This window comes from Zalophus californianus, chromosome 9 (assembly GCF_009762305.2).
Source record: "Zalophus californianus isolate mZalCal1 chromosome 9, mZalCal1.pri.v2, whole genome shotgun sequence".
Classification (NCBI taxonomy): domain Eukaryota; kingdom Metazoa; phylum Chordata; class Mammalia; order Carnivora; family Otariidae; genus Zalophus; species Zalophus californianus.
The window spans coordinates 133,010,721-133,022,987 of NC_045603.1; positions in this window are offsets into that span (position 1 = coordinate 133,010,721).

Sequence of the window (12,267 nt, forward strand, 5' to 3'; positions counted from 1 at the left end):
TCAGCCCCAGGAGATGGCAATTTGGCTACTTAGATGTACACACCCATCCTACCTAAAGCTCTGGCTGGATAAAATCTCTTTGTCCCTGCTCCTGGATCTCATCTGACCCCTGACAGAAGAGGACTTTGGGAGTGCATACCTCGTCTCTCCCATATCTGATTCCCACGATGGAAAGGAGGGGGAAAGAGAATTCTTCAAGAACAGGAAGGTTGAGGGTGGAGCATGGTAATGGGATCTTCTCTAGATGCTCTCCACACAGAACCGCAGGCCCCCAAGAGACATATGTGACTGGGTGGGAAAGGGGACTGGGAGGAAATTGAAAGAAACACAGAGGGCCCTTCCAGGAAATGGCCACTGAGTGTGCACCTGGCCTGGCCTTGGCCTTGCCTGCATTCGGGGCTGTTGGGTGGAATCCCAGATAGACTGAGGTCAACCCATCACAGCACAGTCTACCACCCCCAATCCATCCCTACCCCTCCAGAAAAGGGCCACTGCCTCAGGACACATTCCCCTACCTGGCTGGGAGCTATTGGGAACGTAGCGTTCTATGGAAATAAGGAGAACCCCAAAGATCCGGACCTGCCATGTTGGCCTTCCAGAAGAGAGAAGAGGCAAGCAGGAGGGAGAAGGAGCTCCAAGGAAGCCCAACTAGAGGCCAGCAGGGACATGCAGGTAGAAGAAGGATGATAGGATGGTAGGGATGACAAAAGTGGCCTCGCCTCAAAAATCCACCCCAGAAAGGTCCCAAGGTTTAAACATAATTGTAATTTTGACCAACAATGAACATTGTTCCAACCTAGAGATCAGGGACTTTTTTTTTCACCTTAAACACTGGACGCAAAACAGAAAGACAGAGACGTGGAGAAGAAAGACAGAGACAGGGACAGGATGGGTTGGCATATAAAGTGCGATGGAGAAGAAATACGGAACCCTAGAAAATGAGCAGGAGATGTGGTAAGAGGAAGGCGCTCTTCTGTCGTTCATCACCCATTGCGCTCGGGCCCCTCGGAGGGCCTGTGTCCATTCTGTTGTGGACAAGGATGAGCTCAGACCCCCAGCTCCTTTCTGCTAAAAATCCAACCACTGGATGCTTGGATTGAGGGAAACTTTTCCCAGAAGCAGTCAACCAGGATTGGGGGATTACACCTGATGGCAATCATTCCTTTTTAGGTGCCTGGCTGCACCCCTTCTTCCAAGATCTGCCAGGGAAGCAGTGAGAATTTCTACATCATAAAGGTGGAGGGTCCTGGGTATTTCTCTTGTTCTAATCAGAAGCATCTTTCTCAGCCCTGTACACTTGATTAGCAGTCTTCTATTTCTCTCGAATGTTCCATGGGTCAAGCTGAGAACTGACAAATGCACCGTTTGATAGATAGGGAAACTGAGGCACTGCAAAGGGAAGGGTTGAGCCTCAGGAGCAATGGTGCCATAGCAAAGAAGACCCCCATGCAGCCTGCATGAGACACAGAGTCTTTAGAGCCCACTGCCTGTGATATAATAACCTCCATTTCCCTGTCGTTCCTGCGGGGAGAATGGGAATGTCTGTGATGTTGAGTCAATCCAAGCTGAGCTTTGAACTCCTTTCCCAAAAGTATGTTAACAAACACCACCATCTTCTAGAAATGTGTCTTGTCCCCATCTTTCCCATGGAATTCCTTAAAAGCAATAGAACTACGACCAGATAAAATAGGACCCCAAGATCACGTGTGTAACTGCCGAAGAGAGTCCTATCTGCCCAGCCACACAGCTCAATGTGAGGAAAAACTAAATGAATTAGGTCTGGAAAGGTCAATGGAGACTATATGCAGGCCACACTCAGAGGGCTGTGTGGCTTGCCCAAGAACATGTTAGGAATTGGCTAAACTGGCCCTAGAATCCTGATCTCACGACCTCCAGGTAATAATGACAAGAAGGACTTAGCATCGGCAAAGTTAGGTAGCCTCCCCCACCCCCCCCACCCCCAGGCTAGCCTGAATACAGAATACTGCCGTGAGCACATTGCTTAAGAGTTTAACCTCACTCCTAACCACAACTTGAATTATGAATGCTATCAGCAATACCACCTTTGAGGTAAAAAGACAGTGGTCCTGAAGTCTCATAAAAAAAAAAAAGAAAAACCGTGACATTGGGGTTCATAATAATATAGAAAATTAAAGGTGGGTATGTCCTACTTCCCGAAAATTCTACCCTATTGTATTTGTATTGAATTTTTGGAGTGATAGCCTTTGAATGCGTTGGCAAGTTGGCTATCGAAAGTAATCCTATGGTGAATCCTTTTTATTAGCTAAAGAATCTTTTGCAAGGCAAATAGTTCCTCTTGATGTTCACAAGTGTATATCTGTATGGAAAGCTAATCCCTATATTATTCCAGGCACATCTCGGATTCCATAAAGAACGTGACTTTGGGAGCACCTTGGGAAGAGAGCGCTTGAGTGGGAGTGGATCCTGGAGACAATTCATACAGATTTGCTTCTTTCCTAATTTTTCCCATCTTCGTTACCAGAGCAAAGCCCCGAACTTTGTGCCCTGAATAAAGGTTTTGGGGGAATTCTATGAAAAAAAATAATCATTAACAGTGTAGACAAAGAAGCTTCTGTTCAAGTGAAGAATAAATAGTATCAAAAGGCGAATGTTCGCTGATTCTCAGCAGCATTAGTCTAAAGGGAGGACACGAGAGGGCACATCTGGGACGGATGCAGAAAAGAGGAAAAGAAAGAAATTGATTAAGGTTTTAAACCCATCACAGATGCCCAATAAATAATTTTTAGGTTGATTGTTAGTTGTGTTTTTTAATGGAAACTGTGAAGAAAAATTTAAGGTTCTTCAAGGGTAATCCGAGGTAGGGTCCATTCAGAGCGAGGGGATGGCCGGCTTTTCCTCCTCCCCCAAAGAAGCGCAGTGCAGAATCGGGGTGAGCTCAAAGGATGGCTGACATTCTGCTAGAGTTTTCTTCGTGTCCTCTGATCATTAAAGCAATTCATGCTCATTGTGGAAAATCTGTTAGAGAAAGCACAAAGAATTAGGAGCAAACCCTAATCCCAACCACACCCACAGATGACCACTGTTCATTCAGAGGCATAGTTCTGGAGCTTTCTAAAGACAGAACATTGTCTGCCATCTGTGTAAATGAGGCCTCTTCGAGGGCAGAACATTTTAATTCCACATTATGGCTGCAGGTTCCTGCCATCGAAGACTGTGATCCATGGAGCAAAACGTTAAAGCTTGGGAGCCTGGAGAATCACATTTCCAAGGCCCCTTCCTCCTGCCACGAGCACGGGAGCCGGAACCTGGCCCAATCCCCACCTGGCCCGTCTGCAATGCCAGACACCCATCCAGGTGAGGGTAGAGCTCTCCCTATTCTGACAAATGGGGAAGCGTCACCCTGGGGCACTGACTGCTCCTAAATTGAGTTCTCAGTTCAGGGAAAAAAATAAACCAAGAGAAGAATTTTCCACTGGCCCATTAATCATGAGAGCAGCAGTCTGAGAGCAGGAAATACTGTGGCAAGCCTTCCAGGTCTTAGGGTCTACCCAGCCCCCCAACCACTCGCCATTCCCGAGCTGAGTGGCCTTCCATTGTATCCCCCTTCATGGATGTCCACAGGCCGGCAAAGTCTAAGACGTGAGGTGGGTGGCGGGCCAGTGGCCTTATCTCTTCACACAGTTCGGGAAGAGACAACAATTTGAAGGCTGTCGGAGGGAAGCTCCTGACCAGCTATCTCCCCATCTCGGGTTCCCAGTGGCTGGTACACCCCTGAGAGTCAACTCTTTGACGTAAGCATTTTCCTGCCCCTGGGTCTCTCTCTCCTGAGACAGCTCAGAACAGTGGGCAACAGGTCACTCCACCACTGATGGGCAGTGCGAGCTCAAGCCAGTCACTGAGCCTCTGTGAGCCTCTGCCTGGAGCATAAATAATAGTATTTCCCTCATCAAGTTGTAGGGCGATTCCATAAGATAACGCGTGTACAGAATCTGGTGCCTAAACAGGGACCGCTGCTGTTGACGTCCAACAACTCGCTCGCTCAACAGTGATTTATTGATCGCCGGCGTGCCTCTGAGGACACATGGTTTCTGCCTTCGAGGACGTCATCGTCCAGTGGGGAGACAAGTGTCAAAGTCAACAACCATGACATCACACAACAAATTCCGTGAGGTGCATATGACAACCATCCTTTTGCAGACGATCTCGTGTATCTCCCCAATAATGCCACAAGGCCGACATTAGGGTGCCCATTTTACACATGATGAGGCTGAGGTCCAGAGGTCAACCGTTGGCTCGTGGACACTTGTGGACTTGAACCCAGATCTTCTGAGTCCAACCCTAGTGCTTTGTGATCCATATTCGCCCGTCCCTTTTCTCCTGAGCGTCAGGCGGACTTCCTAAGGGCGACTCAGAACACCACCAGATGCTGAACACAGCTTTCCATCGGAACTTGTGTGCCTCTACCCATCATAAGATCAGCTTCTCCAGGTGGATGCAAAATTCCCCGCAGATCTCCATGAGTCGTGGTTCGTGTTGCTGTTGCGGCTGCTGTTCTTTGTCATGATAGAATTGCAACCCTGAATGTCACCCTAGGACATATGGCCCTGAGACTATAAACTGCCACCAGGCCATTGCTGCTGAAGCCTGCCCTTCAGTGCCTGACAGCAATGATTAAACATTGCCTATTAAAGGGGCCATAAAGAAGCCAGACATCCTGCATGGATGAGCAGAGTGGGGCACAAACAATGAGCCAGATTTTCCTGTCTCTCAGGGGACTCACTCTCATCTTTCACAGAAAAAAACAAAAAACAAAAAAGAAAACAAAAAACCACCCTCATGCAATGAGAGTCACCTAAACGAGGCCCAGGGGAGGGCAGGGGTCAGGAGAGGTAGCCTGGACAGAGGCCCACCCACCTGCAGTTGCCCACGTTCCTGTGTCCAGCTGAGAAGTAGAAAGTAATTTTATTTCTTCTGAATTCTCATTGTCTAGCTCCCTCATCTGCATTATTTACCCCCGTTGGTGTGGGAACCACTCAGCCTCAGGATGGCCGGCCTGGCGTGCCAGCCCACGCATGGCCCCAGCCAGATGTCCCCACTCTGGTCCCCCGGACCTCAGAGCATTGCTGCAGAAAGTCCCAGGCTTCAAGGGGTCTGTCCGACTGCTTGGGAATCCTTCAGTCACCTGGCACTGACTCTCTGCCACAGTCTCACCACCCACCTGGCCCACCCGTCCTCCCTGCCCACGGCCTGGCCTCCTGCCCCACTGAGAACATGGTCATCGTCATGCTGTCTCTCAAGTTCCCACCATCAGCTTCAACCAGCTGGAGGTGTGATAGCTGTGCAGTCATCCCCTTCTCTGCCCGCTCTCTAACTTCTAAATCTCTTTCCATCTCTTCCCTCTTTTTAGTAGAAGATTGATTCTACCTCTTTTTACTAGGCCTTTGCTGCTGACCCCTTTCTCTCCCATCTCCTGTAGGATTTCTCTCCATGTGGCATGCCCATCGTGCATCTGGAATCTTGTCTTTTCTCCTATTTCTCCTTCCCTTCTGCTCAACAGCCTAATTGGACTGTGACCCTCTAGCCTCCATCTTTTCCTGGTCAGAGATCTCCAGGGAGGAGTCTGGGTGTCTTGGGCCTCTTCTACTTCCTCACCTTTTTTACCCCTAACAATCCTCCACCCCCCATAGCCATCTATAGAACTTGTTTTCCAGGTCAGAATAGCTACCTAACTCAAAAGCTGGTGGCCTCTTCTCAGTTCTTACCCCTTGATTTCTGCAACACTTGGCTCTTCTTCTTCTCCTTCTTCTCCTCCTCCTCCTCCTTCTTCTTCTTTAGAGAGAAGGAGAGAGGGAGAGAGTGTGTGCAAGCCAGGGAGGGTGGGGAGATGGAGGGAAAGGGAGAGAGAGAATCCCAAGCAGACCACATTCAGCATGGAGCCCGATGTGGGGCTCGATCTCACAAACCCCTGAGATCATGACCTGAGCCAAAATCAAGAGTCAGACGCTCAACTGACTGAGCCACTCAGGCGCCCCTTGGCTTTTCTTCTTAAAATCTCTTCTCTTGGCTGGTGATGGGTATTAAAGAGGGCACGTTCTGCGTGGAGCACTGGGTGCTATGCACAAACAATGAATCATGGAACACTACATCCAAAACTAATGATGTAATGTATGGTGATTAACATAACAATAAAAATTAAAGGAAAAAAAAACATCAAAAATCTCTTCTCTTTGTTTCCGGGAGACAGCGCTTCCCAGCTTCTGCCCTCGCCTCTCAGACAGCCATCCCTGTTTGCCTGGCCAGCCCCTGTCTTTCCTGCCTCCACCTCTTAAATGGGGGTGATCTTCAAAGTTATGTCCCCATCCATTCATCCACATTCTCTGCCCTCAAGCTCTCTCTGTGATCTCATAGTCTTACCATGACTGCAAGGATCATTCCACACAAACCACCCCCAAATGCTCACCTCTTCCACACATCAGTGCCATGTATCCAACTCCCTGTTGGGCGATTTGATCAACATATCTCATCTCACCAACAACTGAAGATGTTTAGGGAGAGGTTTATTGTTTTTTCTGGATTCCCTGCCTCCTCGGGACTTGACATGCCCTTCTAAGAGTTAGGAGGGTGTCTGGGAGGCAGAGCAGGTGAGAATGGGGGTCCATTTTCACTGACACCTAGTGTAGGCTCACTTGACCTCAGCCCATTTCATTTAATCCGTTCCTAAGTTCTACTGATTTTTCCTTCAGAATGTCTTTCCCATCCATCCCCACCTTTCGAGTTGTGACCCTGAATTAGATGCCATCTATTACCTTCGACTTGGGAGCCTGCCATGGCTTCCTGGCTGGTTTCTCTTCTGCTCATCTTTCTGGCCCCAACACTTCCTCTGCTTATTGACAAGTGTGTGAGCACACCTGGACCGCTTCTCTGCTAAAACACCTTTTGCCTCCATATTGAGTACTGAAGAAAGCCCCAACTCTTTGACCTACCATTCATAATCTGGCCCCAACTTCCCTTTTCAGATTTTATATGTCCTCTATACTCTTAAAAACCCAGGCAACTCCAGGTGAGGGTCTCCTCCTCTCCCACCTCCATACAGAGTTCACATCCTTACTTCTGCATGGGTTGCCTTTGCTCTTCACACTACTGTGCCTGATGAAATCCTACCACCCTTCCAACCCAACGCAGATGACACTCATTCCCCGAATCCTCCTTGATTTCACTCTTTATAATCCACCTCATACAATACTGTTGACTACATCACTGGATTGAAGAGCAGAGTTCACTCATCTTGCTCAACTGAAACAATATGCCCATTGATTAGTCACACCCCTCCCCCCATGCCTTCCCTTCCCCCAGCTCTTTACAGTCAACATCCCGCTGTGTGACTCTAGGGATCTGACTACTTTGGATACCTCCTATAAGTGGAAGCATGCAGTCCTTCTATAATGGCTTATTTCACTTAGCACAGCACCGTCTCTCATTCCCATTCTCATATACTGAAGAACTGTCTTGTTTTTTTTTGTTTTTTAAGATTTTATTTTTTTATTTGACAGAGAGAGAGAGACAGCGAGAGATGGAACACAAGCAGGGGGAGTGGGAGAGGGAGAAGCAGGCTTCCCGCTGAGCAGGGAGCCCGATGCAGGGCTCGATCCCAGGACCCTGGGCTCATGACCTGAGCCGAAGGCAGACACTCAATGACTGAGCCACCCAGGTGCCCCAAATTGTCTTGCTTGTTTTCTAAGGCTGAAGAGTATTCCCTTGTATATATAGCCCACATTTTCTTTACCCAGGCATCTGTCAACGGACATTTAGGTTGTCTTTACACCTTGGTTATTGTGAGTAATGCTGCAATGAACGTAAGAGTGCTAATTTCTTTCAAAATCCTGATTTCGGTTCTTTTGGAAAAAGACCCAAAAGCGGATCAGATGGTAGTTCTATTTTTAATTTTTTGATGTACAAAAGTTCCGATTTCTCTGCATCCTCACCAACACGTGTTCTCTCTAGCATCATTTTCAAAGGCATTAAACATATCAATGGCTGGACCCTTCTAATAAAACTACTAGCCACCATCTGTTGAATAGCTTTCTATGCCTTGCCCTAGACTAAATGTTCTACTTATGTTGCCTCATCCAATCTGCATAGACATCCCCATTTTACATATGAGAAAATGTATTTTCTACAATCTATAAATGTACGAGTCAGTGATTCTGCCCCTGTGAACTTTATTTAAGCTCTGGAACTTAGGCAGGTAACAAGGACTTCGCCTTGGTGCCTAATTGTAAGACTATCTGAGTCTGTGTAGCCACTAATTCTCTTTATGAAGAGCCACTCATATGGAATTTGCCACTGCTATTAATCAGTCCTAGCCACAAGTCAGTAGGATACCAGAGGCTGACGAAGCAGTCAAACCTGTTTGTCTTAATGTGTCTGAATCATATCTTTTTCAGTTTTGAGCTTTTATGCATCTTTTATACCACTGGATCACCACTGAAGGCATAGGCTAATAGCTGGGACATAGTGGGCATGTAATACCTTTATTGAAATGTCCTTTTCCTTTTCAGAATGTGACCAAATCATTGTGTATATACATGTAATACATAACCAGGCAAGTGTGCCTTGTTCACATGGAAACACATCTTCCAAAAGTTCAAAGGTGAAAGAACATGCCTCCTCATCCCCTCTAGGGTTCTAAGACTCCTACATATTTGGGAGAGTCAGACACCAGAGTCTATATGACAACTGATTGCAGACCTGGCGTGGATGTTTTAGAAAACAGGTTTAGTAAAGAGTTCAGATCGCTGATTAACCTTAAAGAAATTCCAAGGTCTCTTCCCAGCCTTTTTGTGCTCCACAAGAGGCACAAGGCCAGCAAGTCCACACAGAAGAGAAGCCAGTCTACACAGAGGACAGCACACTCCCCTGAGCCTGCCTCCCCGAGGAATCATGGGGCCTCTGAGCTCTTGCCAAGTCGCTGGCCAATATCATCATCAGAGAATCAGAGTGGATCTCACCAAAGTTTTCCTCCAGTAAATTTAGCCCTACATAAAGAGAAGGCAACCCTGCAAAATATCTTCTTGCCCACCCAAATACTGAGCTTCCACTATCTGCTCTGATGGCAGAGGAAAAAAAAACCCACAGTCATTTCAAGATAATGAACAAACCTAAACTAATTTATGTTTGGATTGGGACTAACAAGATGGACACACAAGCAGGAAAATGCTTGCACAGCCGTGGAGAAACACATACACACATGCTCCCAGACACAAGCACCCACTCTTGTGACCACGCTCAGTCTGACTTGAATCCGACCCTATGATCAGAGGCCAATGTCTCCATGACGTTAAGTGTCATTAACTTTTTCTTTTTTCTGAGGATTCCCCTGAACACACATGGGGCTGATGTTCTGGCTGATATCAACATTGCCAATATTTTACTCGGGATGCCGAGAATATTTTATACATTGCATTAAGTAGCGTGTTGCCTTGTAATATTTTTCAGTGTTGTCCAATACTTGACCTTACCCTTGGTTAGACTAGTCACCCTCGGGGGTAACAAAATAAGCCAGGATGGAGCTGACAGCACTTTCTTATTGATTCACCATTCACCAAAGGACTCACCGCAACTATAATTACCATGATACCTCACGGTCTCGAGGTGGGAGAACTGAAGCATGAGGAAAGTAAACCTCTTGCCAAGTATCACAGAAAAGGTGAAAATTAAGGCAAAACCAAGGATCTCGAGCATTCTGGATACTTTGCATCACTTGCTGTCACAAATCTACTGATTCCAAGAGTAGAATAGAGAAGTTGAAGAATCAGCTACAAGTCCTTAGCGGACACCCATTTCTCTCCATACCAGTGACTTGAGTTCTTGCCTTTTTTATCAAACTGACAGAAAAAAAAAAAAAATGAGACCCTGAATTGTACTTACCCTTGCTATACCAATCCTTCAAATTCTAGGGATTTTTTTAAAAAGGGAACTGCAGACATTTAGAAATTTAACTTTGTTGGACAATTCCTGGTGAGTAGCAGCCTCCATATTCCTGCTTATTGCCTTTGTAAAGCAAATTCTTCCATTGCCCAATAGCTGCCTTTTCAAAGTCCAGTAGCCACCTCTTGGAAAGTTAAGTCATTTTGATTTTCATTTAGTTCTGGCTCATTATAAATGCTCTCATTTATTCTACCAGTCCTTGATGGATATCACTTGAGGTATGCCAATGTTGACTTACCTATTCAATGCAACATGGAATTGTTTGGTTTCCGGGATGCTCTGGTCTCAGGAATAATGCACAAGAGTGAATCATAGTGCCAGCCTTATCCTGGATATCACAGACAGCACCTGTGTCACCTTCAGAGCCCCTAAAAAATATAATGGTTGGCCTCCCTGGGAAGCAAGACCAGCCTTCATTAAGGCTTAAGGCTTCTTACGTGAGTCTTGTTGTCTTTAACCTATCTAGAAACAGAAATGCACTAAAGCAGTCCTCCCCAGTAGCGTCATCCCGATTCTAAGGCCTCCTCAAGTATCCCTTCCAGCACACATCCACCCATCCTCCAGGATTCCATCTTACATGCTGACTCCAGAAGATTCTCCCAATCTGGGATGTTTAACCTGAATGAATTACTTGGAATCATTTTCCAAAGCTTCGGATTTGGGACCACTTAGCATCTCACACACCCCAGTCCTGCCTTTGCCCATGAATGTTCTAGAGAGGCAGTTTTAAGTCCCCTGTTCAAGGACCCTTGGAAGGTCCCCAGCAGGATTCTGAATGGCAGAGATAGAACAAGGAAAGTATATCTCTATAACCCTCTGCTCTCCCTATCCAAATGATCCTTGATTATCTAGGATACCTTTCCTGTGACCCTGTCACTACCTAATCCTTGCCCGGTAATCCACTGGTAATAAACTCTGGAAAGACTTCAGGAGTTACAGAGATAATAAAGCTCCTCAACATCATAGGCTGAATTGGTGCCCAACATAGTTCTAAGGACATTATATATAGTATTTCACTCAACCCCCAGAATAACCAAATGCATAGAATGTTCTCTTATGGCAGACAAAGCAACTAGCACCTAAAGAAGTTAAGTGGTTTGCTACCAAGTGACAGAGCCAAAATCTGCATCCAGGCCATCTGGCTCCGGGATTTACTTTTTACGACTCTGCCGTAGCTAGACAATGAAAGGGACAGAGAGCTGCCTGTTACAGGGCCGACGCTGGCCGTGGCAACCCAGTCTGCGGATCAAGGAATCTATCTGGGCCCTTCTAACCCTGCCCATTCCCAGATCTTCCATCCGATGCGTGGGAGTCCGGGGGACTCTGGGGTCCCCCAGGCTGTCACCCTTCCACCCCAAACTCACAGGGAAACTCACGCCTGACACCCCACCTTTGGAAAGTTGGCCACATGTACTGGGTCCTCCCCCTCACTTTCATTCCTTTTTCCAAAGCAACAGCATCTGTGATCCGGGTCCTTGGGAACCAATTTCAATCACTAACAAAACCTGCTTCTTGGCCAAGCCCAGCAAGCCTGGGAATAGAAACCAAACACACCCAGAGGTGAAGTACACAGCACCAGAAGTTGAAAACAGGCTTCTAAAATTCTGTCCTTATGGCAATTCTGTTCAAACCCCAGAGGGGGAAGGGTACCATGTAAAGCCCACCATCTCCTTCCCCCAAAAGAAAGCAAGACTGGACCCATATATCCCAGGAAGTCAGTGACAAGGAGACCTGACAATACGGGGGGCTTCTGAATCTCAGTCCTGGACATTTACCACTTCCTTTCAATACACAGCTTTGGAATGCCCTTCCGGTCCTTGGACAAATGCTCCAGTGTTGCATCTCCGTCTTCATTTTGAACACACCAAGGGGTACCACTTATAAAAACAAACAAACAGAATCCCTGCTTCTTTTTCTAGATCCATACATAGTTCTGACAGGGCAAGTCATATTAATTAGCATTAGCCAGTCACTCTCAGATCCAGGATGAAAGGCAAGAGGCCCTGTACAGCATACCACTATTAATAATATTATTATTATAATTACATTTTATGGCAGTTTCCCTAACCTTTACTGCTCAACACTGGTTAATTTCTCCATTATAAAAAGTGGGTTCTTTTATTGGACTGAGTGTTTTGTGATTAGTTTGGTTGCATGTTACCAGCCATGTATAATTAAAGGCGGCAGGTCTCCAAGTGGTGCCTGAAAACCCGTTATCCACTCAAGTGTGTGGGCAAGCAAGCCATTTGAAAGAACATGACCACTCTTCACAGGTCATCCAGTAAGAAACTGCATCCT